Source organism: Cryptomeria japonica, chromosome 8 (assembly GCF_030272615.1).
Source record: "Cryptomeria japonica chromosome 8, Sugi_1.0, whole genome shotgun sequence".
In the NCBI taxonomy this organism is placed as follows: domain Eukaryota; kingdom Viridiplantae; phylum Streptophyta; class Pinopsida; order Cupressales; family Cupressaceae; genus Cryptomeria; species Cryptomeria japonica.
Window position 1 is genome coordinate 164105618 of NC_081412.1, and position 23840 is coordinate 164129457.

Consider the following 23840-nt stretch of genomic DNA (forward strand, 5'->3'; position numbering starts at 1 on the left):
AAACACCAATAAATGTAATCAATGTAAGGAATTTGCATGAGGCGAAGGTAGTGTAAGTTACATGCAAGAATATCGCCTATAAAGTCACTAGTCCCAAAAATAGAATTTAGCTTCAAATCATATTAACATGGATAAATTTCTAAGTGGATCTTAAGAAGGTATAATTTAATTTACAATTTATAAATTTGCTAAAACTAATTATAAATCTAAAAATTTACCTAAGTTTAAAATTTTTATTAAACTAAAATTTATATATATATATATATATATAAAATTAACATTATACAAATTGCCACGAATTTAATGGAAATGACTTTTAAGAAAAAAAAAAAAAAAGATGAAAGGGAGGAAGTGGGAGTGGGACCCACGGGTCCCATCACCACTGCGGGTACTGCGGAAGCAGGCCTGCAATGGTGAGGGGACCCCGTAGTCCCCTCCACTATCCTGCAGCCACTGCCGTGATAGTGATCGTAGGGGAAGTGGAGGGTACCACTTCCCCCGCGGTTACTAAACCGCCTCCACTAGCTTGCACGTCGCCCAATACTCATAAATTCCAAATGACGTGATTTCAAAATTAAAATTGCTTGCAATGTTTAATATGTTTGTTTTCGTTTGATATAAATTTAATTTTACATATATATATATATATGAAACAACCCATGGAGATTAATTCATTCCCAGCAATGTACAGATAATTGAAAAATAGATGATTATGTTGAGTTAAACAAAGCTTTTAGAGGAAGGATTTCAGGAGCTAATATTTACAGAGAGGGATTTATTTCCTTATTCACAGAGAGATTTATTTCTACATATAAAAATAATCATGAAATCAAATGAGAGTAAAGATTCATTCACAGGGATGAATAACACAGAGGTTTATTCATAGGGAGATATATTCTTCAATTTCAACTGATATTCACAGAGAGATTTTCTTTCAGATTTCTATTCGAAGAGCCAGAGAAATGAATTTGAGGGAAGAAATAAGGATTAAGATTCAAATCACACAAGGAAGAGTTTTAATCTCAGAAAAGAGATTTAAAAAATAAAGGAAATATGATTTTTGCACAGATCTACAATCTTTGGAAAAACAAAAAGCAAGATTATGTGCATATTTCCTAAATAAAATAAATAATAGAGCTGCCTTTTATTCCTAAATAAGAAGAAGAGATTTATTTATTCATTCACAGAGAGAGAGATTTATTTATTTTTATATTCAATATCATCTCTAGTTTTCAAGAGAAAACAGAAAAGTAGAAATATGATTTTCTACCTTTTAAATAGATTAAATAAAATATGCAAGAGAAGTCTGCAATTGTATTAAAAAAGAGAAAGAATTATATCACTGCAATTCTTTAAAGAAAACAAATAGATTTTCTTCCTATCTAGCAAAACTATATATATTTTTTTGTTAAATACAAATTCCTCATATGACAAAAGGAGAGAACCTGGTTTACTAAAGCTTGATGTTGAATCTTCTAGCTATCCTTTGATCCTTCCTTGCAACTTGAGAGAGATCCTTCAAACAACAACTTAAAAATCCTGCAACAAAAATGAGACTACCAAAGAAAAACTTGAGAAATTTCCTTCAAAATATAATCAACTCCCTTCTTTGAAACTTGCATATCATTTTATAAGAAAAATCCCTCGCTTCCACTATCTAGAAAATTTTAATTAAAAAGGAGATTCTTTTCCAATATTGGACTCATGCAAATTGATTAAACTTAGTGGGGGAGTTACATGCAAAGTGGTGGAGATTCCTCTAGAAGCTTCTTATTCTTCCTACAACATGTGCCATAACTGGGAGTGGAAAATAAATAAATAAATAAAAATAATTATATTCTCCAAGTAAGTGTGTGTGTGTGTGTGTGTGTGTTCATTTTATTTTTTTATAACATTTATTCAATCATTTTAAGTAATTTAACCAAAAACATAATAGAATTGTATTTAATTCAAAAAGTGATAGAGGAAGGTTGTGACATCCTCCCCCCCTTAATTTGTGCATCATCCCTATGCACTTATTGAATGCATCCAAAATAGTCTATAGTTCATGATTAAAACAAAAAAGGAAACAACTGCTGCATCTCTCTAGTATCTTCCCACGTGGCATTCTTCTCATCATACTGATTCCATTGTACTTTGCATTGATCAACCTCTCTGTTGCGCAATTGGCACTGGTGCCTCTCCAAGATTTTGAATGGCTCTATCATTATTCCTCCCATTTCCTGGACCTGTAAAGCATCCCAATTCAAAATGTGTTTCTCATCAGGTACATACTTTTTAAGAAGAGATACATGGAAGACATCATGGATTCGGCTCAACTGGGGAGGTAAGGCAAACCGGTATGCAACTGGATTAATCCTTCCCAATATTTCAAAAGACCCAACATAACGAGGTGCAAGCTTGGTCTTTTTCCCAAACCTTATGGAACTCTTATGTGGCCTAACCCTTAGGAAGACTTTCTCTCCCACCTCAAACTCCCTTGGTGTCTTGTTTTTGTCTGCATAACTCTTCTGCATATCCGAAGCTTCCTTCAATCTTTGCCTTATTTCCTTAGTTTTCCTTTCCATTTCTTTCAACATATATGGTCCAACAATTACTCTATCTTCAAGACTATCCCAACTCAAAGGTGTTCAACATGGTCTACCATACAATGCTTCGAAAGGTGTCATTCCCAAAGATGTTTGATATGTATTATTGTAAGCAAATTCTACCAGAGGTAGGTACTCTTCCCATTTCTTCTGTTGGTCCATGCAGTACATGCGAAGTAGGTCTTCCATAATCTGATTTGTCCTTTCTGTCTGACCATCGGTTTCAGGATGGTATGCAGTGCTAAAATTTAGTTGAGTTCCCAAAGCTGATTGAAGGGTGGTCCAAAACCTTGAAGTGAATCTAGCATCTCTATTTGATATGATTTTCTCTGGTATTCCATGCAACCTAAATATTTCCTTAACAAAACACCTAGCCGAGGTAGGTGCATCATCCGTCAGGTTCCCTGGTATAAAGTGTGCCACTTTAGTGAGTTTGTTAATTACCACCATTATTGTATCATGTCTAGAAGGTGATGTGGATAACCCTTGCACAAAATCCATGCTAATAACTTGCCACTTGTGTTGAGGTACATCATGTAATTGTAACAATCCAGCTAGATGTCTATGTTCAGCCTTTCTTCTTTGACACTTACTTAAGTTTACTTAGGATAAAACATTTCATAGTAGTTTGGGTATGAGACACTTGGGTGTTTGTGCCACATTGGGATAGTGTGTGTAGAAGAATTTCCATATTTTGTGGTCTTACCTTGTTGTTACATTCCACCTTCAGTGGGTGATCCACCTCATTTGGAATATTATATTGTTTCTCCTACCTACCACACCTATTTCCTACCTACCCTTTTCTTATTGAGCCACATGTCATGTTTGTGTGCTCACACATCCATATATCCTTGCTTATATAAGCAAGCTCATATTCATTGTATGTATTGATTGATGTTCCAGTTGATTAGTATTTCATCTTGATACAGTTTATTTCTATCAATATTTTGTCTCTATTTTGTACTTTTCACTAAGCTCTTGATTTTGGCAAAATCTCACAAAAACAAAAGATTGATTATTATTACATGGGCATTGTTCCAGTCAGTTAGAGCATAGTGCACAAGCTTTATAACAATACCATTGATCTTAAAATCAAGAATGTCCATAATCCTTGCTGGATTTGCATACTGGATCCTCTTAGATAATAAGCATAGTATTGTTATTATCATCAAAACCATTCCATGTCTCATAGAAGCCAATGTAATTACTTATAAAAAATTATTAATATCTATGCTATACAAAAAGCCTAAAAACCAATTATAAAAGTTTGAGAAAAAGGTAATATACATCTCGAAAAGCCCAATAAAAATATAAATTATATAATTAAATTAATAAATTCAAATTCTTTGTCAAATTTCAAATTGTATCAAGTATTATAAAACATAGAATGCATGGAAAACATAATTAGCAGAGGGCAAATAAGTTGTTATAGCAGATAGTCGTTGATAGAATGCACACTAAAAGAGATTAGAGGAAAACCTATATAAATTAATCTGTTGTATATAATTAGAAAAACCCAATAAACAACCTTCCTCAGAATTCTTTATTGAACAAAAAACAGACAGCGGTAAACAGCGGCACACAACATTATATAATTTTATCTTTTCTTATTAAAAGTTTAGTACAGTGCTTGCATATTATTGGCAAGTCAAATTATCATTCTCCTTGAGAAAATAAACATTCATAGTGTCAGTCAGTCTGTAAGAAAGACTCCATTGGTGGGTTGGTGGAGAATACTTTTTATATTGAAATGTGCACCACTGAGTTTGGTTTCTCAATACAGAAATGGTATATGATGCAGGCAACTAAACTATGGGCTATACTTTTTATTAGTTCCTGCCTGCAGGAAACTATAGCGGAGGCTATTTTCGCTAACCCCTTATTAATTTGAGCCTAAACAACCAATCATATTTATTTTTGTTGCAAAGATTTTCATGTTTCCTTGGTTTTACCCGGAAAAGATGCAAATTATTTAGGCGAATTTTTATCCTGAAGTTTTTTGGCATTGGCATATTGGGTACATTGGCGGTTTGCAGTAGTTTGTAGGGCTTTGTGTGGTTCTCAACAAGAGAGAACGCACACCTCCAGAGGCTGCAGGGCCGTCACTCCAGAGGCTGCAGCAGAGTAGTGACGGTTGCTTCAAACAGATGGCGAGCCAGAAAAGACCTGCAGACCGAGCGCAAGAAACAAAGCATGCAAACATATGGCTTGTAAGTTTTCATTTTGGGCATGCAAAACTACTATGCGCGGGCAGGTTCTGACTAAGAAAAGGAATACATTGTTCTGGGCAATCTCGAAGAAGATTAAAGAGGACCACAGATATTTTAGGTATGATTTTCTGAGTAGATCTAGGGTTTCTTTACAGTTTTCTTTAAACCATTTAGGGTTTTTTACAGTTTCTAAAATTTCTGTGATAATCTACTTTTGATTATGAATTGATGTATATACATACTCTGCTTTAGAACTCCTATTTTTGAGTAGCCTGATAGGATGCTGGCAAAGGTTGTGAAGTCTCGCTTTACATCTGCCAACAACATTTCCTTAGATGTTTCCAAAGCCTTCTCAGAAAACCCATTTTGTGCATATTACGCAACCATGGCATTCCATGAGATGGCATCTCTTCGAGGCAGTCTGTTAAACACTTCACATGCTTTGAGTATACCTCCACATTTTTGCATACATGTCTATCAAAGCATTTGCAGTTACGACGTCCGACAGAAATCCACTTTTGATTATGCTTTGATGCAGTTTCATACCCAGTTCTAAAGCTTCCATTTTTGCACAGGCTGGTAGGATCCTGGCACAGGTTGTGAAGTTGAGCATTATATCCACCAATAGCATTTGATTAAAGGTTTCTATAGCCTTTTCAACAAACCCATTTGGTGCATATCCTGCAATCATTGAATTCCATGAGACCATGTCCCTTCTAAGTATTTTGTCAAGTATTTCAAATGACTTGTGGATCCTTCCACATTTTGCATACATGTCTATCAGGGCGTTGGCAAATGAGACATCTGCCTAGAATCCTCTTTCGATTATGTCTTGATAGAGGTCCATATCCTGTTCTAACCTCCCATTTTGGCACAGGCTGGGAGGAGTCTGGAAAAGGTTGTGGAGTCTGGCTTTACACCTGCCAGCTGCATTTGCTTATAAGTTTCTAAGGCCTTTTGACCAAATCCATTTTGTGCATATCCTGCAATCATCACAGTCAATGAGATTACATTTCTTTGAGGCATTCTATCAAACAGTTCACATGCCTTGCGCATGCTTCCACATTTTACATACATGTCGACCAACGCACTTCCAACTACAATATCTAAACATATTCCACTTTCAATTGTGTTTTGATGGACGACTGTACCCAGTTCCAAAGCTCCAATTTGAGCACAGGCTGGGACAATGCTGGCAAAGATCGAGGAGTTTCGATTTACATCAACCACTTGCATTTGCTTAAAAGCTTGTAAGGCCTTTTCAACGAACCCATTTTGTGAATAACCTGAAATCATTGCAGAACATGATACCACATTTCTTTGAGGCATTTTGTCAAACAGTTCACGTGCCTTGCGCATTCTTACACATTTTGCATACATGTCTACCAGGGCACATGCAACTACAACATCTGACGAAATTCCCCTATCCTTTATGCTTTGATGGATGTCCATAGCCTCTTCGTAAACTCCAATTTTAGCACAGGCTGGGAGTACGCTGGAAATATTTTTGTGGGGAATGCCATTAATCTAAGTTTGTAAAGCAACCCTTGCTATTAGCATGGATGGAGCTCCAGTAGACATTTCTTTCCAAATTTACCTCAAATTCTTATGGGTATGAGCCTTATTAAAGACACTAGAAGATTGTGAATTACAATACTACTACTCTGCTGGTGTGAGTGTCAAACCCCCTTTTGTTGATAGTTAATATAGACTATGTTGCCCTCAGCTCGTATTTTTATCCGAATGATTTTGATAAGATACAAAGAATGCTTCAGCTCACCTGTAAGTATTGAATGTAGATTGGAAAAGTGAAAATCACCTGTACATTAAAGAATGGGGGTTCGGTTTATACAAGTGGAAAATGTTAAGATTACACGCAAAATTCTAGGTCAGTTTCAAAGAATATTTTCATGGCTAATTTAGTTTCTGCAAATTCTATTTCTGTATTAAACAGGAAAACCAGAGATCCTATGGGCAATCTTTGCAAGTACAATTAAGCCAACTGACAAAGCTTCAATTTATAACCAATCATATGAGGAACTTCGCAGGGCCAGAATTAACATTTTTATTCCACATTCCTTAACATGATTTGATGCCTATAGTCGGTGTGTTTGAATCCCACATTAAATAAAGCATCAATTATTCTCAATCACTTGAATGTGCAACTTCATGTATCTTTCCTAAAGGCCTCTTCTTGACAATAAGAAACTATCAATTGATTGGAGTGTTTCCTCTTTGCAGATTGGTCTAACAACTGTTATGGTGCCCTGGGCATCTACTTATTTCCTAATCACTTATGCGACTTTAGTAATTGTTATTGTATCTTTGCACTAGGGAAAAGAATTACCAAACAAGTGCAAGAAAGCAAGAATCAAACACCACCTCCAAACACAGCAAAACCAAAATGGTTGATGGTAGATTGGCAATGTGCCTCTCATATATAAAACTTTGTCATTACTACTTCCCCTGACCTTTCTTTCTTCTCCAATCAATGCTTTTATCAACAAATTTATTAAATCTTCAAAATACCTTAAAAATCCACAACTCTCAAACTCACACTCATCTGTTCAAGGATTGAGGGAATTTGATTCTGAGACTCTTGCACCAGAATGATCATAAATTGCTTTCTTCTCCTTTAGAATATCAAACAATTCTTTTGCATGCCACCTTCAAATCTATGTAAACTTTGCGTTATAGAGTGTAATGATTAAAAATATTTACCTTGAACTTATAAAATGGAATTTTATCTCACACATCCTTCTCCATATGTTGCCATCTTCGTTTCAAACATTCCAAACGGTCTGTGATGCTCTCATTCTCTACGGAGATATAAAGATGTTACTAATTTCTTGCAACATACTTCATTCATCAGGCTTTTATCTTGGACTTACAATATGAAATATTTCAAACTTTTTCTTTTATTCAAATATTTAGTGGCACCATGATCAGTAAAAATTTAAACACCAATATTTATGTCATTTTCATCATTTATAGGCACAGGAATTCACCAAGAAAATTGTAGTGCCAATTTTCACATCCAAGTTCACCTCTATTGCTATACTGCTACTTGTTCAGATGACATGCCTTTATTTCAGATCTCCAAATACCACGTGATTCTCTCATGCAAATGGCAAGGTACTTAGCATGTCATTTGTTCCAATGTAGTGTCTGCAAAGTTTTAGTTGCCTTTTCTTTTAATACGTGATCTTTATATCGTGCATTTGGTTGGACAATATTTCTCATTGCACTGATGCGCTTTATGGTTCGATTCAATCGCCACAGCACAGGGATTAATGCAGCTTGGAAAAGAGCATTTTCTGTTGCACATATGTTGAGGGGAATTGCACTTGTGCTGGCCAAGGTGCCCTGGCCACAGAGAACATCTCTCATTACAATTTGAAGATGTCTCAGGCCAAGGCCAATAACTAGTATCAGCAAAGCAATTTAGACATTAGGCCTGATGCTAAATGCCAAATCAGTAATCTAAAGCATGCCATTTTTCTTACAATTGAGTCTTCAAACATCAGTTAAATTGCAAGAGGCAAGGCAGGGAAGGTAACCCATTGAAAGTTATTGATGTGCACAAACACTGCACATTCTGGAACTTACCAGTCATAACATATTCAGGAGCAGCATAACCATATGTAGCCATAACACGAGTGGAGACATGGGTTTCATCTCCCTGAGGACCATCTTTTGCAAGTCCAAAATCAGATAGCTTAGCTGTATAATCCTACACAGAACAAAGACAATAAGCAGGGAATTTCAGTCCAGCGTAAAATAAAGCAAGTCTCATCGCTATAAAGAGATTTTCAAACTGCACTTCAAGCATGTAAATCATGACTTGTGAGTTGTGACCAATTCAAAGTCAAACATATAAAGCAAAGAAACATATTTCACAAATGTAGAATAGCACTCCACAACTGCCAATACCAACCGAGTCCAATAAAATGTAGGATGTCTTGAAATCTCGATAAATGACTGGCTTTTCTGCTCCATGAAGAAATGCAAGCCCCTTAGCAGCTCCAAGTGCAATCATCATTCTTGTAGACCAAGGCAAGGGAACAGATACCTCTATATGCATCAAGAAAACCAACATTCAGGGCACATCTTCAATAGCTTTTTACGTGCCTAAGGCATCTTAGAAAAACAACGTTATAGAAAATATGCCTCAAGAAATAAAGTTAGTTCTTGTTAATTTCTATAGCAATTTTACTATTTTTGTCACCAAAGAAATTTAATCCTGACGACAATTAGAATCACACTGATGTGATGGCCAATTTCCCTGAATAACTACTAGGATCTCCTAGCATATCAAAGTGTGCCATAGATATGTACATTGATTTTTCTTTTGAGCGGGTGAGGTAAATGGCTTGAACTCGGGTTTCCTGGGCTAGTTTTTCAGACATTTTCCTGAACTACTCAAAATAAAAACTCTCCAGCAGTAGATATGCACCAGTTGTCAGAGAGGTGGCATCACTGAGCCATAAGGTTTTTGGATTGCAGGAAGGTTCACCACAGCCCGAGAATAGTATAAAACATCACTAAGCCATTAGGGTTTTAGGATTGCAGGAGGGTTCACCATAGCCCTGAGAATAGTATAAAACCCAGGCATATATAGCAAGATACCCAACTGTCTAAAAGCTAAAACCACCATTAACATGGTACCTTTTACCTGCTGATATTCCTTGCGGCTCTCTTGTAAGTCCACAAAGAGGGGATACAAGATCCAGTTAGGACTAATAGATGAACTGTAAGCACTCATGCATGGCTTAAAAGTTGTTTAAAACCACAAACCAGTAGCTTTCTCTGTAATGCCTTTGATGAGGGCTCTGCCATCCTACCCCATATGTCTGTTTTACTTTTCAACAGACACTTTCATTCTTTTGAAACATTCTTTGACTATCGTTTCTTTCAATGGACTGCCCATATACTCTTTTCTGATTTGCAAGCATCGACTGATCACTGCATCTTCTCCTTATATCTTTGAGAATCCTTGCCGTGAAGGGGATTGATGGATATTGAAAGGACCGTCATCACTACCTTATGCATTCCCCTTTTGTGATTGCATCCTTTTGTGACTGGCCTCTTAATCCTTGCCTGTACATCCCCTCCAAACCCGTAGTCATTAATTTCCTATTATCTCAAAAACCATTGTCTCTAAGGTTACAGTGTTTCAGAGTTTGTAATGTTGCATGGTATATACAAAGTGTTATTTTTGGAAAGGCTTCTGAAACTTCCAAACAAATGTTGATAGCTGGAGTAAAGTCCTCTCTACAACCCTTAACCTGCATCTTTCTGCCTATGCAAATACCAGAGCTTTGGAACAGGGTATGGGCATCCATCAAAGCATAAGATAGGGAGCTTTTATCGGATATTGTAATTAGACATGTACACAAAATGTGGAGTCATATACAAGATATGTGAACTATTTGTCAGAATGCCTCAAAGAAATGTATAGTCTTAGACTACTATGACTACAGGATGCGTGCAAAAAAAGAATTATTAAGAAGGCTTAAGGATTTAGAAACTCTCAAGGAAATGCAAATGGTAGGCATAAGGCCATGTTATTTGCCAAGTGTCCTCCCAACACACAAAAAAATAGAGGACAACATAGAACTAGGAATGTTAACAGCAGACCTAGAGATCCTACAAAAAAACAAACTAGGACTGGTTAAAACTAGTTCCAAATGCCCTCCTACTGTGTTCCCTCATCAGGAATGTGGACAGGACATTAGAAGACGCCATGACAGACTCATTTACACCATCGTCAGAGTGGGAGAAAAAAAATCGTCTTAGAGCAGCAATGCAGGAATGTTAAGGCGAATGAATTCATCAATTCCAAGGCCATTTAATCATGTCAATCTGTTATTCTTCATCCACCCAATATTAATCAAACCTACCTTAAATGCAATGTCACTGATGATAATTATGGGCTGGCCATTTCTGGTGTAGAGCCTCCAAATGTTTTGTAAAATTTTAATCAAATTTAGGGGAACAAGGGCCTCTTCAGGCTTAGTCTAGGAATACCGCAACCAGTACCTTACCCAATTTATCTATCTTTGTCACTGTAAATGAAGTCCCTAGGATTAGTTTATTTTTCTTTTTTAACATAGTCCAACATAAGAAACTTGGAATGCTGGCTGCAAAGTGCAATCTAAGAACTCCCTCATAGAATTGGCCAACCAACCAACAAGCATGGCCTCTCCATAAGAGTGGATAAAAGAATACTAAGAAATTTAGAGTTCCTTGTTTTCATTTTTATATCAACGCATAACTGTGCTAACTCCAAGACCGTTCCAATTGTATATCAGAGAATCCTCTAGAGTACAGTACTAGAGGCCTTGCATATCTAGGTCTCTCAGCTATATGACTCTCTTTTTATCCTCTTCTCTCAGCTTTTCATGTTGCTCTACTTTGAAAGAAAAGGCTTTCTTAATTTGATTTTTTTATTTAACTCCTTTGACAGTTTCCATCCAACGCTTCCTCCATATGCTACTCTTATAGTTTTTCTGGTATCCTTTTGTGACTGGCCTCTTAATCCTTGCCTGTACATCCCGTCCACACCCGTAGTCATTAATTTCCTATTATCTCAAAAACCATTGTCTCTAAGGTTACAGTGTTTTGGAGTTTGTATAAAAATATAAATCGTAGCATAATAATAAATGACAACATATGAAAGTAAGAGTAGAGATTGAGTTGTGTTAATACCTCCCAAACTTCTTCCAAAGAAAAGTCAATATTTTGCAATAACTCAACACTGCTATCAGTGTTATTGCTATCAAAGTTAATGCTATCAAGAAACATTGCACCTGCTATTTATTCAACTATATTAAACAACACAGAGGGTGGGTTCAGATCCTTTTCGTTTTCATTGATTTCTTTAGTGAATGTCTTCACCTACAAGACACCAAAACTTTCTCAAATGAAAATGCACTATCCACATGCACAGCTCTGGCTAGGGCTTCAATTGGGTTTGCAAAAACCTTTGGAGGTTTTACATCGCTCTTTGATATAGATTCATCTGCCATAGCTTCTTCGCATTCATCAGCCTGTAAAAACACATCGACAATAAGAGTTGAATAGTGACTAAATAAGGAGTTTTTCAAAGGTTTCAATATGAAAAACTTACCCTATTTTTCACACCGTTATCTAATATGTAGTTGTAAAACCTATTTTTTAGTGCAGCACTTCATCATTCTCCACATTTATTGTGACTAATTTAGCTTCAAGAACAAAGTTCCAATGTCATGCCCAAAATTTAGGGCAAAAACGGATTTTTTTTTTTTTTTTAAAACATACTAAATTAATTAACAAGTTCACTTTCGCGACAAGCGTTAATGAAATTTCCATTATTAAATTCGAGCTAATTCTGAAACGAACTAAGCATCGATAAATTGTTAAATTTTAATTGCGTAAGACTAACCGGTTTAATTTTATCTCCAAGAGATACCTAGTCCTTAGGTTTATTAAATTAATCAAGCTAAAGGAAATAGGAGAGGAAAATTAATTTAATCTCCCATATGACTATATTATCTATCCATCCATTTTTAAATTTCTCTTTATTACTTGTTCCAAATTATAACCAGAATTATATATATATATATATATATATAATTAAATACTTAATCCAAAATTATGATCAAAATTCATATATATACATATATATATATCCATATATATATATATATATTTTACATATATGTTAAATATTTTAATTCTAATTCAAAAGCCATTTTAACTTCCTAAATATTATTCCATATTTTTCTCCAACCCTAATTGGGGTTCTATTTTCTCACATATATATTATCTAAACTAATTAACATATTATTTTTAAAACCAATTTGCCCTAGCCCCACCCGAGCTAGGGTTTAACCCATATTTTTTTTTTTGTTACAGACAATTTTTTTTTTGCTGGGCCGAAGACCCCAAGGCGGCCATGTTTTTTTTTGATTGCAGGCTGCGGAGGAAGGAGGCGGGTTTGGCCGCGCGCCACTGTGTGAGCGCACAGTGGGCGCCGCGACACCACTGTGTGCCCACACAGTGGGCGCCGCTAGCGGCTCCACTGTGTGTGCACACAGTGGGCGCCGCGTGGCCCTCCACTGTGCGTACACACAGTGGGGTCCGCGAGGACCCAATTACATTCTCCCTTTTTTTTTAATTTTTTTTTTTTTAAATATATATATATATATATATATATATATATATATATATATATATATATATATATATATATATATATTTATATTTATATTTATATAAATTTATATCCACAGTTAAAAATGGTGAAAATATTTCAATATGAATATATACATTTTTTTAAAAGAGATTTACATGCGAATTTTTTTTAAACTACTATAATAAAGGGAAAGGCATTAAGTTTATTCAGAAATATATATATATATATATATATATATATATATATATATATATATATATATATATATATATAATAAGCTTTTTAAATCAATGCTGACTGAAATACAATTTAAAATACTTTTTAAAAGATACAATATACTTTTCTGGAATAAAAAGAATTTCATTGTTTTTTTTCCTCTAATAAAATATTTACATAAAACAACTTTTTTCATTAAAATACTTAAAATCTTTTAGCATCAATAAACTTCTATTTTGCCACAAGTAAAATATAGATAAAATTTAAATGAAAACAATTCTCTTTTTTTTTTCCATAATTCAAAGACGCTTTTGCATGCAACACAAATTAACTTTTCTTTTTCTAAAAACCAGAAGTAGAAATAACAAGCTTTTCTTTTTTAAAACATCTCTAAGATATTGTACCAATTTACAGGATGTTTCTCTGAATAGTCACAACAATAAAACTTCAAGTCTACTTTCACAAATTACAACTTGCTTCTTTTTTCTATGAATGAGGCATATTTCTATAACAATTTTAAACAAACATCTGCAACTGAATTTAAGAATATTCAATAATAATCTTCAGTGTCTTTTTCATGGTTCCTATTCTTTTTTTCCTGTCTTTCCTGCATAATAGATAAACATGAATATGACCACGGAGTGCTCACCTCCCAACCTAGGCTAACTGGTAGCCACCCCCGAGCTCGGAGAACCAATTCCTAGACGGGTAACAAACAGGCAAACACATAGAAAGCAATGCATACAGATTTTCCAGACACATTCCCAACTTGGCTTTCACAACACCACACTTTGGTGATGTACATTTTCAAAGGGTGGTAGTGGACCAATACCCTGAGGAGAACTGCAAGTATGAAATAAACAAGAAGCCACCTCATGGCACAATAATAATATCAAGAATCTCAACCCCTTATTCTTTATGCCCCCCAAAGGCATTCTAGCCTTATATCCCTCCTTATGACCCCCATTGCACAAACAGGCCATGCAGCAAGGGTCACACAAAGATCCCTTGTGATCGCTCTCAAAAGAGAGTCTCTCACTCGAGGGCTGTCACTGCTACCACCCTCAAGATCCTCTTCTCTCCCAAGAGTAAGAGATCTTGAGAAAACTCCCAAAACACAACAATTCATAAAGCAAAAATACCAAAAGATTTTCTAACACAAACTTTCAAGATCACAGATTTCTTATACCAACAACTTCCAGACATAACAAGAATAAGACATTAAAATAATAATTGAAACCAACCTTAATCTGCCCAAAGGTTATTATGATATTTGATGAAGAGCTGCCCAATCCACAAATCTTTTTCCTTCTACCCTTATTCAATTTCTCTATTCCATAACATTATTTTCTTTCCAAATTTTCTTCTATCTCCAAAAATGGAGAGTGGGTGATTACCCTCCTATTCTCCAAAAATCTTCCTTAAGAAGCTCACTCTCTGAGTTCTCACAAGATTCTAAAAAAAAACAAAAAAGAAGAAAGAAAACAAAAATGCAAAAAGACTCTCATTCCAAAAGGAAAAATCTTGATTAGATTTAACTTCTAATTTTCAATTTTTGCTCAACTCAAAAAAACCAATTTTTAAAGCATTAGAAAGATCATTATAAAGTAGAAGCTTGCCTAAAATTACCCCTAACCCCTAGGTATACCTTATGGGCTTTAGAAAACCCTATTAAACTACCCCTAGGTGTTCATTTAACCCATTTTAAACCCCTCTGAAGTTTATTTTCGGGTCAAACATAAGTTGACCACTCCAAATATTATATTCCCAAAGTATTTATGACAACACATTATTTTATTTAAGAAAACTAAAATTAAACACTTTCCCACCAAGAGACAAAATAAAACATTTAAATTTAAATCCACACGTGTCAAGTGACACAAATAAAACACTTTTACAAAAATAAAACATGAGATTGTCTCTCGTGGTTTTTACACATTAAATTTAATTAACACTTAACACTCATGCAGCATATACTGATACGAATAAAATACAACACAAATGGGGTGTTGTCTCTCCAAATAGACAAACCCTGGCTTACGAACATACATAAGTCTAGGTTTGATTTTCCGTAATTTTCCATGGTCACATGGTAAATTTTCCTGCACATCTCAATATACACATTAGTACTTCCACATATCCAATTATAATATAATTCAATAATATAACAATGCACATCATTACTTGCATACAATTTTCATCTGCACAGATTGAATACATCTTTTATCAAACAATTTCACATAAGCAATTTTCATCCCAATTCACATAAACTAAACATACATCATAGTTCTATATTCAGAGTAAAGTCCTGCAAATTCAATAACGACAGCTATCTTTGCAATATCATTCTATCTAATAATCATGTAGTGTTCTATCTCATAAAGCATGTAAGTAAATCATCAAATCATAGCAATGTTATCCAAATCCTGAAATCATATAAGTTCTAAGTCTCAAAATGCATCAAAATAAAGTATCCATAATAGTCTAAAATATAAAATCCACTGTATGTCAGACTGAGTCGAGGTGAGGCCTCACATCCAAGGAACTCCAATGATTCATAAGATCTCAGACCTACTGATTCAACTGTTTTTGTGCATTCATCGCATCGTATGGATGTGCTTCCAAACAGCATCTCCATAGGCTTACAAAATGACTCTCTCAACAAATCCTTCCTCTTGAAACTATACTTTAAGTTTCCTTCAATCTTGTCCAACACATCAGACTTATATGAAGGTTTCTGGATATCGGATTTTAAATTTTCAAAAAACGTTTTGTTTTCATTGCACTTGCATTGTTTTTTCTTTGCTTTGTTTATTGGACCGGCAACAGTTTCGCTTGTAGAAGGATTCTCCTCTGGACTTAGCACTGGATTTAACATAGGCTTGAAGACCTGTAAATGTTTAGGACGCTTAATTATAAACACCCATATCCTGTTTGTAGACAGCTTTTCTAGTAGTTTGTTTTTGATAGATCCCATGGGGATTTATGACTACAATATTTGGAATAAACTTGTACTAGAAAGAAAAACAGAACTTTAGCTTCTAATCAACAATACAGTTTTTGTAGATGGAATACTTTATTAACAATTACTAGAAATCCCATATAGCATTCAGCCAATAGAAAGACCTATGACCACTCTAACAAAAGCTGAAGGGCAGCAAGTTCTTGCCAATGATTGAAAGAACAATCATGATTATATTGCAATTTTCGATAGCGTACTGTTTCCTCTGAAACAAGTTATATAAACAAAACGAATATCCTTATGCAAACTATTGCAATTTTCTGCATAGTGTATTGCTTCCACCAAAACAGCTCATATGGATAAAGAAAATGACTTTGCCGCAAATTATTGCAATTTTCATTTAGTATATTGCTTCATCTAAAACAATTTATATCGATAAAACAAGTAGCCTTGCTACAAAACATTGCAGTTTTCTGATTTTATACTGTTTCCTCTTAAACAACCTATATAGATCAAACAAATAGCCTTACTGCAATCCTCTGCGATTTTCTGAGAGAACAAATTGCTTCCTCTAAAACGACCTATAAAAATTGAAAAAAAAACCTTGACCAACTATTGCAATTTTTTAATTGCCACGGTTCCTCTGGAACAGACTATGGAGACTCTTGAAATCTTATACTTGTCCACAACCTAGTTAGGTATACTATATCTCTTTTGCATTTCATTTTGAAATGTCTTGAAGAATCTCCAATACATTGTGTCATATGTCTTAGTATCTGAAAAGATATGCATATGATCCTTAACCTGGAAAGATACTAGAATATCTCTTCTCCAGACCACATTCTTCAATATAGGAAATTCCTTCATGAAATAGAACATTAGATAAATAATAAGAGAGCCATGCTGGAATTTTTATCTAGTTTCCATTGTCTTTCTGCAAGTTATCCATTAGCTACTTTCACAAAAGTTTACAAACATCAAAGTTCTTTCCTTCCCTCACCATTTGATATGTAGTATGAATTGTAGTGGTTATCGACAAGAGAGATGATTCAAGAATAAAGAACAATGAGACACAATGCTAGAACTGAAGTTGCAAGATAAATTATGCAAATGTCAGATGTATGATGCCTTCATTCATTGAATAGAGTTGTTTATTCTTAAATACCTTAAATAACAACCATGTTCAATTAATATGCAAATGTGGAAAATAAAGGTACATCATAGCAGTAACAAGAAATGAACCAACAAACGCAACCCCTTGCATCCTGTTGGTTCATTTTCTCAGTTTTTTCTTTTTTGGAACTGCTACAAAACGGTTCTAGAAGAATAGTTTTGATTTTTGATAATTTGTTTGCATATACATACATTCTCTTTTATCATAGGCTGAGACAACCTAAGAAACAAATTCCGTTTCATGATAGGGGGGTGTTATTTCCAAATGAAGTATACGCAGGAAATGGGAAAATATAGTTTTTCTTAACAACAGTTAGTAAACACGAGAATGTTGCAATTGAAGAAACACAAAGAGGAGAATGTTGCAATTGAAGAAACACAAAGAGGGAAAGGCTTGCAAATGGCGGGTCTGTAAAAATTCAGTTCGAAACTTCATTCCAACTCTTCTTTAAGTTTTTTGCTAGCCTTTTTTAAAATTGTCAGTCCCATGGGAGGGTTTACTAGCGAAGAGATACAATGGTACTTTATTTTTGTGAATGAGGTGTTTAGTTTTATGTATTTTATATTGCATGGCAAAAAAAAATGCTTTGATGTATTTCATTGATTGTAATTTTTAATCTATCTTCATTGTCTTTAATGTTGTGAAATATTAGATATAAAAGGCACTTTTACAATGCACGATTATGTTGTCGGTTATTTAATGTTAGCTTGTTATTCATATACAAAGTCATGTAGGTCAATGTTATAAACAAGTCACAAAACACCAATACTCTAGACTCAGCTACTATATTCATGTATACACAAACACATCATGCAACAACAATACCAGAACAATAGAATTGAAACAATATCCTTGTCAGGATGCATAGTTGAACAAAGTTAAAACATTTTGCTGTCAGCCAAAGTTATTGCACAGGATTAGATGGATAACCCAACACCCAAAGATCAATTGCCGTCAAACAAACGAAAATCACAAGAAAATATGTAATGCTTTTACACTCGTCCCCTTTTCTTTTCTTCACATTTTCACCAACACTGTCTTGCGTCTTTTCTCTTTATTATTATATCAGAAACTAAACTATCTTATTCATTTCTTAGTAGCATTCAAACAGTTCTTGATGCCCAAGAAGCCCCTCCAGACAGCGGAAGTTGTTCTACTGACAAACCTTAGCCAAAGAAGTAACTGTTGTTACAGGTTCCTAAAGTATTTCTTTCACTTCTACTTATACTATAAAAACTGAAACATTACATTTCATTGCAGATTAAAATTGCAACCATTGCATATATCAAGCATCATTGAAATATGTACAACACAATTTGCTGCCGCATTTGAAGGCGATGTTCTTGTAACTTACGGCCCAGGTTGTAACAAGAACCCTGTAAGCCAAATAAAAACACCGATTGTGCATGTGGACATGGTTGACAGTCATGGTCAAATGACTATAACAGTAAATATCAACAAGAAGTTGATTGATATCTTCCTTTCACAACTATTGCCTGGTGTTAGTGTTCGCCTAACAAACTTCATAATAAAAAAGAAAAGCCAATACGAAAGAGGTGATGCTGATTCTTGTTTCCAGTTAACTGCAAAAACAACAATTGAATGCATTGGAAAAGTCTGCAAACAACGCAAGCTAACACCAAACAAAACTATAGCACAGCTCATCGATTCACCTAACACTTACTCAATTGGTTCATTGGTTGTTCTTGTCGTTGGTTATACTGAGGCACCAACAAAATATCAATTACTGGTTAAAGATGGTGAATCCGACTCTGACACAGCCACTATAAGATATTTTGCACCCTCTCCAAAAACTAAATTATTCGTTTTCCATTTTGTATAATTATCTTACTATGTCATTTAACACATTTCGTTTCCTTGCAGCTCACAGTGCCAAAAAACCACTCGGATGTCTATGCCACTCTACAACAACTTCTTCCTACAACAACATCGCCCCTCTTATATTCAAGAACATTGTACGCAATGGTGCCCGCGGAACACACCTGTTAAAGTCAACGCTGTCAACTTTTGTTGATGAGCTCAACGATGACTACAGCAAAATCTGGCTTCATCCAACATTCGGGTACTTATTTTAAACAATTTATATTACACCACAACTTTCCCTGCTCCCTAAATTGCACATATTCCTCCACCCCACACTAACATTGTTCTTTTACCCCACACTAACATTATTCTTTTGTTCACAGGTCACTGGAACCCTCAAGACTAAAAACGCCCACCTTCCCCCCTACCAGCCCCTCTGTTCCATCTGCCACCACATTGTTCATTCACTTCCCACTGCCACTGACAACTCAACCCAATGTCTCACTTGCGCCACTTCAACCCCATTCACCTACGAACCTTACTTGCAATGCACAATAGAAACTGCAACTAGTACCATTGATTGTAACTTACACACCACACTCTTGCAAGAAAACTTTCCTCAGCTTGCCAAAATCCCATTTGAAAATTACAAGAAAGACATGTCAACAGTTGTTTTTCTTATGCGCAAATTCCAAATGGATGCAACATTCACAATTGCAATGAACAATTCTATTATTCACATTGCTAAGGACGACAATGAAGTAACACTCTCAAACCCGCCTTTTTTAATATCATTATTTGTAAAATAACATGGCTTAAGAATAATATTTCACATCTAAATAAATTGTTGTGCAAAAACTGCAGGGTCTGTGAGACCAGATTGCCATATGAAAGAACATTTTGCCCAGCCAAATGCTTTTTTGTCAAGGTACTGCCAAAACCTTTAAGATTTAATATCAGCTATAATTTGCAGAGTTACCCGGGGACGCGTCCCCGACCTAAAAACCCCCGTCCCCGTCTCGGGGACGTTTCGGGGACTTGGGGACGGCCAGGGGACGTTTCCCCCTGTCCCCAAATTGCCCTATATTTTTAGGGGACATCCCCGAAACGGGGGGACGCCTGCCCTAGCCTTGGGGGACGCCCGTACGTCCCGGGGACGGCTGGGGACGGCTGGGACGTCCCCAATCCGTCCCGGGGACGGCTAGACGTCCCCCTTATCTAAGGCCATTAATAAATATTAAAAAACTAAAAAAAGTTGTATTTTCAAATTTTTAAATTTTTTTTCTAATATAGGCCCCTTATTAATTCAAATTGTTAGTAAAAATAAAAAAATTAAAAGATAACATTAATTTAATTCATAATTTTGACAATGAAACTATATGGCAGCAGTGTAGCCTTTGGGCATTTTGACACAGAGATTAGAAAATCGCCCAAAAATCGCCAAACTCGGCGAGTTAATAGAAAAATAACACCCAACACTTTTATGAAAGAATAAGTTTTTTTGGCCTCGCGGGGCGCTGCCCCTCGACCCCGCCCTGTATCGCGACAGGGAGCGCGCAAGGGGCGATGCCCCTTGACCCCACCTTGGGGGCGCTGCCCCCAAACCCCCGTTGAAAAATATGGGGGGAAACCGCGTCGATAGAAGTAGGGAAAATTTAACCTCTTTGTTTTGACATTTTGTATGTTATTTCTTTAATATCTATTATGATATGCATATTGACAATGTGAATGAATTGAAATTCTGATTTATGAATGCATAATTGCATATTGTCTATCGAGTATTAACAATGTTGTATGTTCAGAATTTACATTCTAAAATGTCTTCAACTTTTCATAGTATCATACACATGCCATTTCCATGTTTTATTGTTTTCATATGAATATAATGTATGTATGCATGCTTTATCCATGTTTTCATATGAACATTTAGAATTTTGAAATTTTCCTATATATTTTAAATATTTCCTATATTTTAATAGCCGTCCCCTTTGCCGTCCCCCGTCGTCCCCAAATTTGGCAAAAAAATTTGCCGTCCCGGAAACGCGTCCCGCCGTCCCCTGCCGTCCCCGTCCCGGAAACTCGGGGTAACTTTGATAATTTGTCATACTCTAGCCATAAATAAGTTTTATTTATGATTCTTTGTATGCATGCTGAATCGTTTTTCCATCTTGGATTTATAGCACCTAATGTTTATTTCTCCACTCACTGAAACTCACTGGTTTTTAAAACAATCCTATCCATCTTTTTCAGAAGAAATCATCCAGCAAACTAATTGCCTTAGTAACAATAGTCATATTCATTGTTCCATGCTAGGAAAATGTAACAGAACCAATTCATAGATCAGATTTAGGTACAAGTTTTCTGATTAAGCTAACTACCAATTTTAATGCATTTTGCAGGTCAGAGAAGCTCAGGACAACCAGAAAAGTCTACAAAGAAACTGAATCAGAATACCACTATACTAGTTTTGTACGCTAACGAAAACAATCACAAAACCTGCAGAAAAGCTCAGGACAACCAGAAAAGCCTACAAAGAAATTGACTCTGAATACCACTATACTAGTTTTGTACACAGTCAATTAACAAACAATGTTAACGACAAAAACTTTCAATTTAAATACCATGTAATCAATTAAAAAATGCTCTTGAAACATATGTCAATATATATACATATTTTCTCCTTTTGCTCCTCTGTAGTGTTTTGCCTATAGATGATATTACTTTGTTGTGAAAAAGTTGTTTTATGCTTTAATTTGTTTTGGCTAGCCACACGTATTGATATGCACTTTCCAAATATTAGATTCCAGATTTCTCAAACTGTGTAGAAGTTCAGTAAATTACAAACCAACCAACGTCAAAATCACAAATCTATAACAGAGAACACAAGCAACAAGCAATGACTCTCGGCAGGAACTTCGCTGCTTGCAGCTCTTGTATTGAAATGGTGGAGAGTACTTTTTATATTGAAATGGGCTATCAATGGAATCAGATTTGGTTTCTTTTCTAGTGTAATCAGCTTTTAAGTCGATATAAAAATGTTTAGATACAACTTGTGTTTTTTTTTTTGTATCTGTAACTATTATTGATAATAATAATTTTTTATAGATATTTATAATATAAGAAAGAGAGAATCTAATCATCTGTACAAATAGTTAATAAAAGAAAGGATATCAATTGTGGAAGAGAGTTTAATGAGTAAAGGAGGACTGAATTGATTTATGACAAAGACATCGCTGAATATGTCATCCATCTCATCCTCGTTCATTCTTATGGTTCTCTTCACTTGCCCTTTTATTTTAAGAATAATTCAGTTACATGTTTGAATTTTTAGCAAATAGTTATGCATAATTTAAAATGAAAAATGTTAGCATGAAGTTGTCTAGTGACTAAACATAGAATCTTAGATGTAAGATGATGATTTGGATAAGAGTATCTTATTTGTATTTACTTAAGTAGTAAATCATAATTAAAATTAATAAAAGTTAGAAAATTATATATTGAAAGGTTATTTTTAGAAGTTAAATATAAATGAATACGAAATTCAATTTGGGGAATCAATGAAGAGTAATGTAGATTTTGTATGTAATTTATTCATTAATGATCAAAAAGTAATAATCTTTTTATCATCTCAAAATTCGAATAGATTTTGATTAAATGACAATTATCACAAATTTGTCCTTTGATATGTTGATATAATCTTAGTACAAAGTGTATGCATTATATTGTTCATCTTTGCTTTCTATCTCTAAACCTATTTGTAAGGACATTATTAAAAAATATATTTAGGAAAGTTGTTGGATCACTAAGATTGAGTTCTCCTAGATCAATAATATGTCTCATGTTTTGGTCATATGTGTGTATGTGTGTTGGTTATATATATATATATATATATATATATATATATATATATATATATATATATATATATATATATATATATATACACACACACACACACACACACACACTTTTCAAAAAGCTCACTCCAAAGCTATGACCTTGCAAAATATCCTATCATGATGACTCCATTTGATGGTCCAACCATTGTTTAAAAAAGAAAAATTGTTGAAATCTAAATTTGATTAAAAAAAAAAAGGGAAACATAAAGGGATTCGAATGTGGGATCTTTATTCCTTAAGGGATTTTGAACATGCAACATTTAAAAATGAAAAATTATACTTTCATCGCCTCTACATGTGGCAAGTATTTTGTTTTTAAATGTAGGCCCTTAAATCAACGCTGTTCAATAATTTTTCATCCCAATTCTCATTTATGTGCCTCATCCCACAAGTTAGACAAACTATTGTGATTTACCCTCAAATGTATAAAAATGTGCAAATGTGAAAGATAAAAGATTGGGGAATGAGATAACTTGTGACAATATTGCATCACTAGTCAATGCATAATTATATAGTCAATCTATCGAAATAGGCATGAAACTAAATGAAAATTGGCATGGGTACATGAAAATTTCACCTCTGAAAAGAGAAATAAGAAGCACATTTCTTTCAAAAATATAATAATATAAGCTATACAAGATCAATTCAATACTCTAATATGGCTCCAAAAAAATTTAATTGAGTCACTAAAAAGATAAGTAAATGATAAAACTAGACAATAACTTAAAAATTTATTAGAATTTTGATGGTTAGAGTGGTGGATGTGATGAAAAATGACTAAATATGTG

The 23840-nt window shown here is 34.6% G+C and overlaps 1 long non-coding RNA gene across 2 annotated transcripts; it reads left to right on the plus strand.

The window, feature by feature from the left end:
- Positions 1-4159: 4159 nt before the first annotated feature.
- LOC131056586 (uncharacterized) lies at positions 4160-21843 on the plus strand. Of its 2 annotated transcripts, XR_009108731.2 has the most exons (5): positions 4209-4916; positions 19214-19412; positions 19537-19914; positions 20018-20081; positions 21553-21843. It is a non-coding gene; the product is annotated as an uncharacterized LOC131056586 (long non-coding RNA). The 2 variants fall into 2 exon arrangements; XR_009108730.2 differs by lacking the exons at positions 19214-19412; positions 19537-19914; positions 20018-20081 and having other exon boundaries at positions 4160-4916.
- Positions 21844-23840: the final 1997 nt, after the last annotated feature.